Source organism: Neopelma chrysocephalum, unplaced genomic scaffold, assembly GCF_003984885.1.
Source record: "Neopelma chrysocephalum unplaced genomic scaffold, ASM398488v2 Primary Assembly neopelma1_103b, whole genome shotgun sequence".
Classification (NCBI taxonomy): Eukaryota; Metazoa; Chordata; class Aves; order Passeriformes; family Pipridae; genus Neopelma; species Neopelma chrysocephalum.
Genome location: NW_020897767.1, coordinates 987,836 through 999,962, shown reverse-complemented (window position 1 = coordinate 999,962; position 12,127 = coordinate 987,836). Strand labels below are relative to the sequence as shown.

General features: G+C 52.1%; 1 long non-coding RNA gene across 1 annotated transcript; it reads left to right on the top strand.

The window, feature by feature from the left end:
* The first annotated feature begins 1,983 nt into the window (after positions 1 to 1,983).
* LOC113973584 lies at positions 1,984 to 11,937 on the top strand. Its single transcript, XR_003536262.1, has 3 exons — positions 1,984 to 2,273; positions 10,612 to 10,711; positions 11,467 to 11,937. It is a non-coding gene; the product is annotated as an uncharacterized LOC113973584 (long non-coding RNA).
* Positions 11,938 to 12,127: the final 190 nt, after the last annotated feature.

The window sequence follows — 12,127 nt, the reverse complement described above, 5'->3', positions numbered from 1 at the left end:
GATCCTCTGCACTTGCACAGGGAACATCCATTTGTGCATCTCAACGTGCTTTACAGGAAGCAATTAATGCTCTCACAGCGCTGAGGGGCTGGAGATAAGAAAGCTGCAATGCAGAGGAATTGACTGGCTCATCCTCAGGGACACAGGGAATGCTGGATTCCCAGCCCTGCACTGCTTTGCTCGCTCTGAGTTGACCTCAGGAATCATTTAACCCTTTTACTGCACATCTCACACACACGGAGCAGTTAAAAAACTCTGAGCAATTATCAGCATGTTTTGGGGAGTGTAAGAGGCCCTCAAATCATGTAGTTAAATATTTTAGGTCAGAGTGAAAAAATGTGTTTATTACTTATTTTGTAAGGGGAAAAATGCTTATATGACTTATTTTTGTAAGAGGAAAATGCTTATATTGCTTATTTTTGTAAGAGGAACAGAAATACAAAGTGCCAAGAGGTTTCTCATCTTTGAATCAAAGCACTTCAGTTTCTGCACTTAGTTTTCAGTGTTAAAAAAAAAAAAGATATTATTGAACTGCCAGTACAACGTTGGAAATGAGGAGTTTCTGGCTGTCCTTTAGTGCTGCCAAGGCTGGTCACGGACAGGGGAGGGAAAGGAGAGCAGGGATTGCTGGATCCAAACACCAACCTTCCTGGACAGGCTGGGAGAGCTGGAGGGATTCACCTGGAGGAGAGAAGGATCCAGGGAGAGCTGAGAGCCCCTTGCAGGACCTAAAGGGGCTCCAGGAGAGCTGGAGAGGGACTGGGGACAAGGGATGGAGGGACAGGACACAGGGAATGGCTTCCCACTGCCAGAGGGCAGGGAGAGATGGGATATTGGGAAGGAATTCCTGGCTGGGAGGGTGGGGAGGCCCTGGCACAGGTTGGGCAGAGAAGCTGTGGCTGCCCCTGGATCCCTGGAAGTGTCCAAGGCCAGGCTGGACGGGGCTTGGAGCAACCTGGGCTGGTGGAAGGTGTCCCTGCCCATGGCAGGGGGTGGCACTGGATGGGCTTTAAGGTCCCTTCCAGCCCAACCCACTCTCTTATTCCGTGATTTATCCACTCCTCCCTTAGGGAATGTCTGTGCAATCTTTCCGTGGCTCCTCATGCACGCAGGATGAAGGAGCTTTTACCTTCTGCTTTCCTTTTCGACTGAGAGATGTTTCCCTCAAAAAGTCGGGAAGGATTCTGCAGGTCGGAGCGGTGCGGGGGGGGTTGGTGGTGAGTGTGTGACCCCAGCACTGCCCCGCTGGGATGGGCACAGCGCCGGCCGAGGGGCACAAACCTTTGATGCCGACCTGACACGTGGTGCAGGAGATGTGCTTCAGTGCCCCTGCCTTCCTCTGCTCCCTCAGCACCTCCCTGCTCCCTCCATCCGCCCCCGCTGCCCCCGGCATCGCTGCCCGCTCCCCTCGGCACCCCCTCCCGCATCCCTCGATCCCCCCGCTCTGCTCAGCTCCCCTTCCGGCATCCCCGATCCCCCAGTTCCCGTGCCTTCCTCCTCGCTTTCCTCATCACCCCATCCCGCGTCCCCCGAGCCCCGCTTTGCTCAGCGCCCCTTCCCGCACCCCCCGACCCTCTCAGCCCCCCTGCCTTCCTCCAGGCTTCTCCCATCACCCCATCCCGCGCCCCTCGATCCCCCCGTATCCCTGCCTTCCCCTATTCCCTTCATCACCCCATCCCGCACCCCTCGATCCCCCCGTATCCCTGCCTTCCCCTATTCCCTTCATCACCCCATCCCACACGCCCCCATCCCCTCAGCATCCCCTGTTCTCCTCCTCACCCCTTCCCGCATCCCCCGACCCTCTCAGTCCCCCGTGCCTTCCACCCGGCTCCCCGCATCCCCCGAGCTCCGCTCCTCCATCCTCCCTTCCCGCATCCCTTCCTTCCCCCCCGCCTCCCTCCCCGCCCCTTCCCCGCCCGCGCCGCCCCCGCCCCTTCCCGGCCGTCCCTGTTCTCGAGGCGCGGAGCCTCCCCCGGCACCTGCCCGTCCTTCCATCCCTCCATCCCTCCATCCCTCCATCCCTCCATCCTCCGTGTCCGCCGGGCCGGGCCGGGCCGCACCCCGCGGGATCCGCAGCCATCGCGGGCCGAGGCGGTGCCGATCCCCATCCCGATCCTGATCCCGATCCCGGCGGCCCCGGGGCCGCGCTCCCGCCGCGCTCCCCCCGCACATCCCCGGCCATGCGGGGGAGGCGGGCGGCGGCTCCGCGCTGAGCCCCGGGCACAGGGACAGAGCCCCGGGCACAGGGAGCCGAGCTCGGGGCTCCGCCGCAGGTAAGAGGGGCGGGGGGTGCGGGACGAGACGGGACCCGGCTCCTTTCCCGCTTCCAGGGGGGTTGGAGGGAGCGCCGGAGCCGCCGGGAGCGGCTGGAGGAGCGATGCTCTTGGGGATGCTCTTGGGGATGCTCTTGGCGCTCCCCCCGCCCCGATCCCGCCGCCTTTCCTGGCGCTCCCCGCGGGGTTGGTTAATCGGGGATAAGCCTGACCCGGAGCGCGATGTGTGACAAGCCGGGATTGAATCCCAGCCCTGGCGCGCGGGGATTTGCCTGGGATCTCCCCAAGGAACCGACGCCGTCTCCGCTGTGCGAGGCTGCCGGGAAGCATCGAAATATCCCTGGAAAACCACGGACAGACGCTGCGTGTGGTAGGGACGGAGCAACGTTTTGGGCTGTGGATTTCAGCCGTAGGTTTCCCTGGATTAATGTTTTGGGCTGCTATAGGTTTCCCTGGAATAGCGTTTTTTGCTGACGGTTTCAGCCGTAGGTTTCCCTGGAATAGCGTTTGGGGCTGAAGGTTTCAGCCATAGCTTTCCCTGGAAGCCGCTCAGCCCGGCTCGTTCCCGTTTTTCCCAGCGCTCACACAGAGCAGGAAGCACCCGCTGCCAGCTCGGAACACCGGGAGGATTTCACTGCCCGCTGATATTCCTCCTGCATGGATATAAACCGGTGGAAAAAGGGATTTGGCACAGCTGCTCGGAGCTGGGGTTTTTCCTAAAAAATTCGGAAGTTGGGATGCCAACTGTTTTCCGGAGGATCGGGTAAATGCTTCTGCCGAGCTAACGGCAAATAAAGTTCATTTTACAGCTTTTGATAAGAAATTTCATCAATCTGAAACAGCAAAGAGAAAAGAACTGTTAGAGCCGCTGCTGTTTCTTCTTTGTCGCAAAATAATGGGCTGAATAATTCTTTGGGCGCTGGAAATAGCAGGAGGAAAGATTAATGGGAGATTAAGGCAGGCTTGGGATGAGGCAGAGGAGAGCAGGAGGCAAAGATTATTTTAACTGCTTGGTGGCTGCTGGACTTGGAGGAGAGAGATGAGGCCTTAAAAGCTCGTGGGTTTCAAGTCTGTTTTGATTTTCCTCTCCTGCACATCCGTGGTCTTGGTGTTCTGTAAAACTGTCAGTAAAATCAAAAAAGGTGATGCTGAGAACAGCTAAAAAATTCGGCATAACTTGAAAAGTGGTGCTTTATCTCGTGGTGATTTTTTTTTTTTTTTAGCCAGGCCTGTTACTACAAAACCTTTTGGATTTTATTAATTTTTTTTTGGTATAAAAAGTAGGTTTGGATGGAATTGAACTGATGGTAACATGGCATCAATTTGGATTCCACTGGGGCCGGTTTTTGGAGGTTTAGAAGTGATTTCTTCTGGGAAATAGTGCTCTGAGAAACAAATTCTCTGCTGTGTCTCCTACCTTTGTGTTCACACCTGAGTGATCCGTGTTTGCAAGTTCCCTGTGCTGGCAGCAGGCACTGGTGCTCAGGGAACAGGGTGGAATTCCACCCTCCTGCTCTCCTGTTGGACTGTGGATGAGCTTGAAGAAAATCTGAGTGTAAATAACTGCTTTTCCTGCCCAGGAGAGGGACTGGAGGCAGGAAATCAGCCCACGGGCTCTGGGGTTTGTGGCTCTTCACACCCTCCTCCCACCTACCCCAGAAACAGCTCCGCTTCTTCTGGAAGGAGAGGTGACAGAGCTGTTCCCACCATCTGTACCCCAAAAACCCCATTCCTGGGGGAGAATAAAGTGTAAAAACCTTCCTTATCAACCTTGTAGGCAAAAGCTTAGGGCTGGTTTGTCTGTGGGAACGTGGGTTTGTTTTGGGGTGAGGCAAAATATGGTAGGAATGACCAAACCCCACTGTTGGGGGACACAACAATTAAGGCCCGAGAGGAAAAGCAGAATTGCTCTGGAAATAAGAAACTAGGAAAACTTGGCATATTTTTCTATGTCAGACACAATTTCAAGGGGATTTGTACACCAGCAGGTGAATCCAAGGGAATATTTTGCCTGAAAACGGGGGAGAATTGAATTCCAGGTGGCTGCACGTCACTTTTATGAGCATGGGAAAATATGTTTAAGACTTTTTTTGTTTGTTTTCTTTTTAAATCCAACATCGTGAGAGCTGGTCACTTCTAACAAAAACTTGGAGATGAGTGGAAAATACAAAAGGATTTGACTGTGCATATTCTACTTCTTTGTGATGACCTGTTTTAAGTTGGAGGGAGTGTGATGTGATAACTTATTGATTGTACAAATGGCCTTTTTAGGACTCAGAAACTTTGAGGGTTTTTTTCCCAGATTTCTTCTGTTGGGCTGGAAGAAGTGAGGGAATAATGATTTTTGTTCATGGAGCACAGAGTCTGATGAGGAGCAGCTGAGGGAGGCTCAGCCTGGAGAAAAGGAGGCTCAGGGGTTCCCTACTCCTGCGGAACAAGTGGTGGGATGAAAGGAATCGGCCTCAAGTTGCATCAGGGAAGTTTTAGGTTGGGTATTAAGGAAAATTCCTTCATGGATGGGGTTGTCCAACCCTGGGACATGGTGGATTCCCCATCCCTGGAGGGATTTCAGGGCCACGTGGATGTGGCACTTGGGGACGGGGGTCAGTGGTGAACACGGTGCTGGCTGATGGTTGGACTTTATGATCCTAAAGGTCTTTTCCAAGCTCAAGGATTCCCTGATTTGCCAGTGGCACTGGTGCAGTGGGGGTGGTCAGGTAGTTTTTGGTGTGATGTTGATCAGGAGTGGTCCCACATCTCCATGGTGTCCGTGCTGGTGGTTCCTGCCAAGCCACAGGTTTGTCCCAGATCCACGTGGCTGTGTCCTTCCTCTGCTACTTGTCCCAGAATCCTGAGCTGGAAGGGCCCCACAAGGACCATCCATCCAACCCCTGACCCTGCACAGACACCCCAACAATCCCCCCCCGTCCCTCAGAGCGTTGTCCAAACCCTCCTGGAGCTCTGGCAGCCTTGGGGCCGTGCCCACTGCCCTGTAGGGATTCCCAGTCCTTGGATCACTGCCTGGCTTGCTCCAGCATTTTCTTCCTGTCTGATGAGCTGGAAAACTCCTCCTGGGTGGGACTTGTCAGGCTGTCAATGCCACTCAACACTCCTTTCTTTTAATTTCCCGGGTATGTGGGAGAGCACCCACCATCTGAAAGCAGATAATTACAGTCAGGTTCGGCTGCTAATTAGCTGTGAGGAGGCCCTGCAGCAGCTTGGAGGGGGATAAATACCTGCCTCACCTGGGCACGGGGAGGAGATGGGGCTTGGGGGATATGCCAAGTCTGGCTGGTAGGGAAAAATTTGGGAGATTGGTGACCAAAGCTGTCCAATGTGGTTGTATCCCTTGTCAGGTGGGGAAGAACCTGGAAAAAGGGATGGGAGGAGGACTTTGAGCTGCTAATATGTTATAGCCCCTGGGGTTGTCAGAGTGAATTGGCAGCACTCGAGTTCTTGCAGAGAAGCTGTGGCTGCCCCTGGATCCCTGGAAGTGTCCAAGGCCAGGTTGGAGCAACCTGGGCTGGTGGAAGGTGTCCCTGCCCATGCCAGGGGGGCTGGAACAGGACAAACCTTAATATCTCTTCCAACCCAAACCATTCCATGAGCCTACAATGTCCTTTTAAGGTTTGTGGGGCTTTTTTAATCTTTATTTTTAGTTAACTTCAGGTTTTTGGTGCTTTGTTTGGTAGAACAACCTCCTTCAGGACAAGGTCGGTGCCTGAAGGGAAGGACTTAAAGGAGGGGTAAACCCAGAGCAGTTCTTCCCAAACTGGCCATCCTGTGCAGGATAAATGACTTGCAGGGAGGTGGCTCTGAACACAAAAGCTCTTCCTGTCTGCCTCGGGGGGACGAGGTGCTTTGAGGGCTCTGTTAGGGGGAGAAGCTGGTGCTTGGCATCGCCTGAACAAAGCAGCACAAAGCACAGGGGGGGCTTTCATCGCAGAGCCCTCGGCTCGGATGAATTAATTAGTCTTTTCCACTTTAATTTCTGAGTCACGGAAACGCATTTTGAAGTGAAGAATAGGTCTGTTATCAAATGTCAAGCAGCCTATTTCAGGAAAGGAGAGAGGGAGAGGAACTAATTCTTAAAGCACAAAACACTGGGTGGCTCTGACTTAGAGGTGCCTAATTTCTATTTTCTCCTTCTTTTTTTCCTCACTGAAAGAGTTCCCGTGTCGATCTCGGAGTTTGACAGTTCTAACACTAGAAGTTCTTCTGGCAGCTGTACATGAATTAATAAGCTGCTCATGGTATTAAATGTGGTTTTTGGGGGTGTGGTGTGTAGTAGCTGAAAACCAGCTTTGGTTTGACCCAGCTGGCCAGAAGATTTTTGTAGGCAGGATACAGCTTTAAATACACTATTTAAAAATTAAGATGTGTTTAGAAAGAGAGAGCTGCAAACCTTCCTGGCCAGATCTATCTGTGACTTGACACTTGGATGTTGTTGTTGTCTGGGAGCTGCAGTGAATCACAGGGACAACCACGAGGAGCAGCCGCGCTCATCCCTTGATTTATCAGAGGTGAAGGCTGGGAATCTTGGAATTCAGGCGAGCTGAGCTCTGCTCTGCCTCCCTCGAGCGGCAAAAAAAAATACATTTGTGATCGCTTCTCTTTCCCGATGGGAATTTCTTCCAGCACAGTCCCGCGGTGGGTGCTCAGCCCCCGACCCCTCCGTGTCCCAGGCTGATGGAAGGGCTGTGACGGAGCAGATGAGCTCCAGAAAGCCTCCAGCACTCCTCGCTGGAGGGCTTTGGGGTGGCTCTCCCTCCCCAGTTGCATTTATTCCTTAAAAATCCGGTGTTCTGCCGCTCCCCCGCGCCGGGGGTCCATCAACACCAAGCGCTGCATCAGCGCGGGATTTAATGTCCGATTAACGGGCTCGGAAAACCAGCTGGAATTCTCATCCCCAGGGCTCTCGTGGTCCGTGTCAGAGCAGCGGCTGCGGCCATCCCGAGGTTCCCATCCCTAAATCCTTTGGAGTGCGTGCGGAAGGAGCACTCGAGGCTGTGAATGAGGCGCTCGCACCGCACAGACGCGTCGGGCGGGATGGATTTCAGCGCCGGAGGAGGTGTTAAGTCACATCCATTAAAAGAATGGGCTGCGTGACAAAGAGGAGATTCCCTTGAAAACCTCAGTTAAATAATGAAAAGGCAGGAAATTTGCTCCGGAGTGACAGCGACGTGACTCCATCCCCTCCCTCCTCTCTCTGATGAGCCGAGGGCTGCGGGCAGCGCTGAAAAGGTGCCCCCAAAACCTCAGCCGAGGCAGTTTTCTGCCCCCTCCCGTTGTGTAATTTTCCCCCTCAATACTTCTCGAGGGATGTAAAGGACGAGAGGAGGAGGAGGAGGAGTTGTTCTCTCTGTGGTTGGTGCTGGGGAAAGTCTCTGTGTGGCTGTAGATGGTGTTTGATGTGATGTTTGACCAAACCTGTTTGGGAAACCAGCGGTACGAATAACAACAGATTTCCAGGAACGTTTTTGGTTTGCTTTCCATAAGGTGCTGCTGAGCTGCAGGGAGAGCCCTGCTGTGGTTTGGGTCACCACAGGAACAGCCTGGGAGGGATTTTGGGCATCCTGATCCCCATGGGAGCATCCTGTGAGGGATTTGGGGCATCCTGGTCCCCAGAGGAACAGCCTGGGAGGGATTTTGGGGAGCCTGGTCCTCAGGAGAAGAGCCTGAGAGGGATTTTGGGGAGCCTGGACCCCAGAGGAACAGCCTGGGAGGGATTTTGGGGAGCCTGGTCCCCAGGAGAAGAGCTTGGGAGGGATTTTGGGCAACCTGGTCCCCAGAGGAACAGCCTGGGATGGATTTTGGGGAGGCTGGTCCGCAGGAGAAGAGCTTGGAAGGGATTTTGGGAGAGCCTGGTCCCCAGGAGAAGAACCTAGGAGGGATTTTGGGCAGCCTGGTCCCCAGGAGAAGAGCCTGGGAGGGATTTTGGGGAGCCTGGTCCCCAGAGGAACAGCCTGGGAGGGATTTTGGGAGCCTGGTACCCACAGGAGCAGGCTGTTGGTTGCCAGGCAACTGCTGGCTGATGCTGCACAGCAGCTTGCTGGGGATGCAGGCAGATGTGGCCACATCTGGCAGAGGAAGGAAGTGTGGAATCCCTCCCCACACTTGCCTATCACAAATGTTAGATTAAGCCATGTTTTTATCAGGCCCAGCTCCTGGAAGTCCTCCATTAAGCTTTTACGGTGGCATTAAAAGCAGCGTTGGCTTGAAAAATGATGTTCAGCTCTGGTTTAGGTTTCATTCCACAAAAAAATTGGCCTGTTTAGCTTTGAAACCGTCCTTCCATACTAATAATTTGGGCTTTGGATCCTTCCTTATCCAGGCATCCAGATGCCATCAGTGAGTTTGGTGTCCCTGGGAGCACAGATGGCTCTCACAGGTTTTTGGGGATCAGATGAAATAGTTTTGATGTTAATTTGGGAGATGTAATCACAGTTGTAGGATGTAGCTGGACTCGGACTCCAACTGTGCTGCTGTGCTGATTCAGGAAAAGCTGGGTGAGAAATCAGGTAATTCTGATTTTCCGTGAGGAATTTCTGCAATCAGTTTATTTCTGGCTGGCTCAGGGATTAGGGCACTTAATTCCTGTCCAGTCCTAAGAGTGGCAAGAGATTAAGGGGCTGTTTGAGGATCTGCTGATCCTGATTTACAGAAAGTGGCCATTTGGGAAGGGAAGGACTTTGACCTGTTAGAGTGAGTCCAGGGGAGGCCACAGAGATGGTCTGAGGGATGGAGCAGCTCTGCTGGGAGAATTGGGATTGTTCAGCCTGGAGAAGGGAGCATCTGTTGGGGTGACATCCCATCAATCTGGAAAAGAGCCTGAAATTACCCTGAGATTTCACTAAAAAAAGTGAGACCGGCAGCGCTGGCAGGAAAATTCTGGCTGGAGAATTGAGGGTTTTTTTGTTGGATCAATGTTTATTTTGTCTCGCAGAGGTGCCGGGAAAGTGAATGAAGAGCTTTGGAGGCGGCTGGATGGAGCGGTGATGAATGTTGTGGCTTCGAGCCCCTGGGAAAATTAAATATTGCTCATTCCATGCCTGGTGGGGAATGAGCGGGGGCCGTGTGGGGACTCACAACGAGAAATGCTGAACAATTGCTTTGCTTTACCAAATTGGAGCTGCAGAGAAGTGTTTTTTATTTTTTTTTTTAGTAAATGAGAAAAGCAAGTCAAGGTTTTACATCTCCAGTTCTTGCCACTTATTCAGACCTTGCATTTGCAGCCTCCATAACATTGTCCCACCACAGCACTTTACTGTGGCAGTTTTGGGAAAGGCTGGCAGTGCAGATGATTTCTAAAATTTGCATCCTGTTTTCTGCTGTAAAAACCTGCTTTTATTGCTTCTAACACTGCCAAACTGCAGGGTTTGGGGGCAGGAGTTTCCCTCGCTGCTCTGCTGCAAGATAACGTTGGAAAAATCAGCTTTATTCTTGGAAGTGGTGGCTGAAAACCTCAGCGCTTTTACCTCCCTCCTTTTCCTGGAAACCTTGTTATTCTGTATTTTACTTACAATAAACCTGGTCTTTGAGAGGCTTCATCTCTTCTGAGGTCTGGAGGGGGGATTTTGTTAGAGAACCACAAAATCCTGGGATGGTTTGGGTGGGAAGGGACCTCAAAGCCCATCCAGTGCCAACCCCTGCCATGGACAGGGACACCTTCCACCAGCCCAGGTTGCTCCAACCTGACCTTGGACACTTCCAGGGATTCAGGGGCAGCCACAGCTTCTCTGAGCAATGTGGATTTTCCCTTTACAATTCCCTTCCTGTAACGAGACTGTTCCCCGTGACCAGCGTGGAAATGAATTTTTTGCTCCCCTGAAACACCAATTCCTGTGCCCTGAAATTCTAAATCAACTGTTGGGAATCATTTAGCAGGAAGAACCATTGGTTATGTTGATGTTGAGGACAGATGGAAAACGTTATTAATGAGGACACAGCGCAATAACGCCTCGAGAATAATTTAAAAAAACTTCATTTAAATCATTCCAGCTCTTCCACCCCATTGGCTCAGATGAGCTGGAATTAAAAAGTGATGTCAAATGTAAAGCTGCTGGATTGGAGAGCTGAGGGGTTCAGAGTCAGGATGGAAAACTGTAATGGGTAAAGGATTCTTTCCTGGAAAGGGTGGTGAGGCCTTGGCAGGGGCTGCCCAGGGAGATTTGGAGTGCCCAGCCCTGGAGGTGTCCCAGGAAGGCCTGGATGTGGCACTCAGTGCTCTGGGCTGGGGGACAAGGGGGGCATCGGGCACAGGGGGGATCCATGGGCTGGGAGGGCTTTTCCAACCTCGGTGATCCATGAAAATTGCATTTTATGTTTTCTTTTATAGGCACTTGGAAAGTTATCCAGCTGTTCAGTGCTGAGGGGGTGCTTTGGGAGCATGGCCGGGGCAGGACTCCCAGTGCTGGCCTGGAGTGCAGGTTGTGATGGTGAGTGGGAGGTTTAATTACAGTCATTAATTAAATTTTAATTACTGAGCACAAATTGCAGCCAGGGTAGAGAGCAGAGAATCCCAGACTGGTTTGGGTGGGAAGGGACCTTAAAGCCCATCCAGTGCCACCCCCTGCCATGGGCAGGGACACCTTCCACCAGCCCAGGTTGCTCCAACCTGGCCTTGGACACTTCCAGGGATCCAGGGGCAGCCACAGCTTCTCTGGGAGTTCTATTCCAGGGCCTCCCCACCCTTCCAGCCAGCAATTCCTTCCCAATATCCCATCTCTCCCTGCCCTCTGGCAGTGGGAAGCCATTCCCTGTGTCCTGTCCCTCCATCCCTTGTCCCCAGTCCCTCTCCAGCTCTCCTGGAGCCCCTTCAGGCCCTGGAAGGGGCTCTCAGCTCTCCCTGGAGCCTTCCCTTCTCCAGGGGAACCCACCTGGATTCTCCAGCCCTGGGAGAATCAGACATGGAGGCCTCACCCTTCCCTTTCTTTGCCCAATTTCCTATTTCAGGCACGAGCCAGGTTGTGTCTGTGACTGACTCACTGTTCCTTCACGAGGTCGTGGCCAGGTGGGGGCCAAAATATTTTTTGGCAAGATAAAAATTAACTCTCTTGTAGTGTTCAGAGACCTAAAACAGCATTATAAACACGTTGAGGGAACTGCAAATTTGTGTGCTAACATAAGCTAATGGTCAGTAAAGCAACGAGATCAGTGGTTGTAACCGTGTGTTGTTTTTATTCCCTTGCAGAGGGCAGCTCATCCCCGCTCCCAGGGCGGGTTTTATCCCTGTGATCCCTCAGCCCCTTCCCGGTGTTTCCCGGCTCCGGAGCCCGATCCCAGCGGAGGATGAGGAGGTTCATTTACTGCAAGGTGGTTGTGGCCACGTCCCTGCTGTGGGTGCTGCTGGACGTGTTCCTGCTGCTCTACTTCAGCGAGTGCAACAAGTGTGATGACAAGAAGGAGAGGTCTCTGCTGCCCGCCCTCAGGGGTGAGTGCCACCTCCAGCACCTCGGAAATTAAATAGATTTATTTATTTTAAATATTTGGCTTTGGGGATGTTTGTCTAAATGATTTTTCAAGTCAAAAAAATCCCAGGAGCTGAAGTACTTTCAGTGCTGCCTCGGTGTTTTCTCAGCAGCTTGGGTTGTCTTCGTGTTTCGTGGGGTGGTTTGGGTTGCAAGGGGCTTAAATGGCCAGTTAAGTGATATATTGAAATGTTGCTGGGTTTATTGCTGGGAAATTTAAATATAAAAATGGAAATATAAAAAGTAAATAAAAAATTGTGGATATAAAAAGTGAATATAAAACCGTGAATATAAGAAGCAAATATAAAATTGTGACTATAAAAGTAAATATAAAAATGTGAATGTAAAAAGGAAATGAAAAATGTAAATAAGAAAAGTGAATAT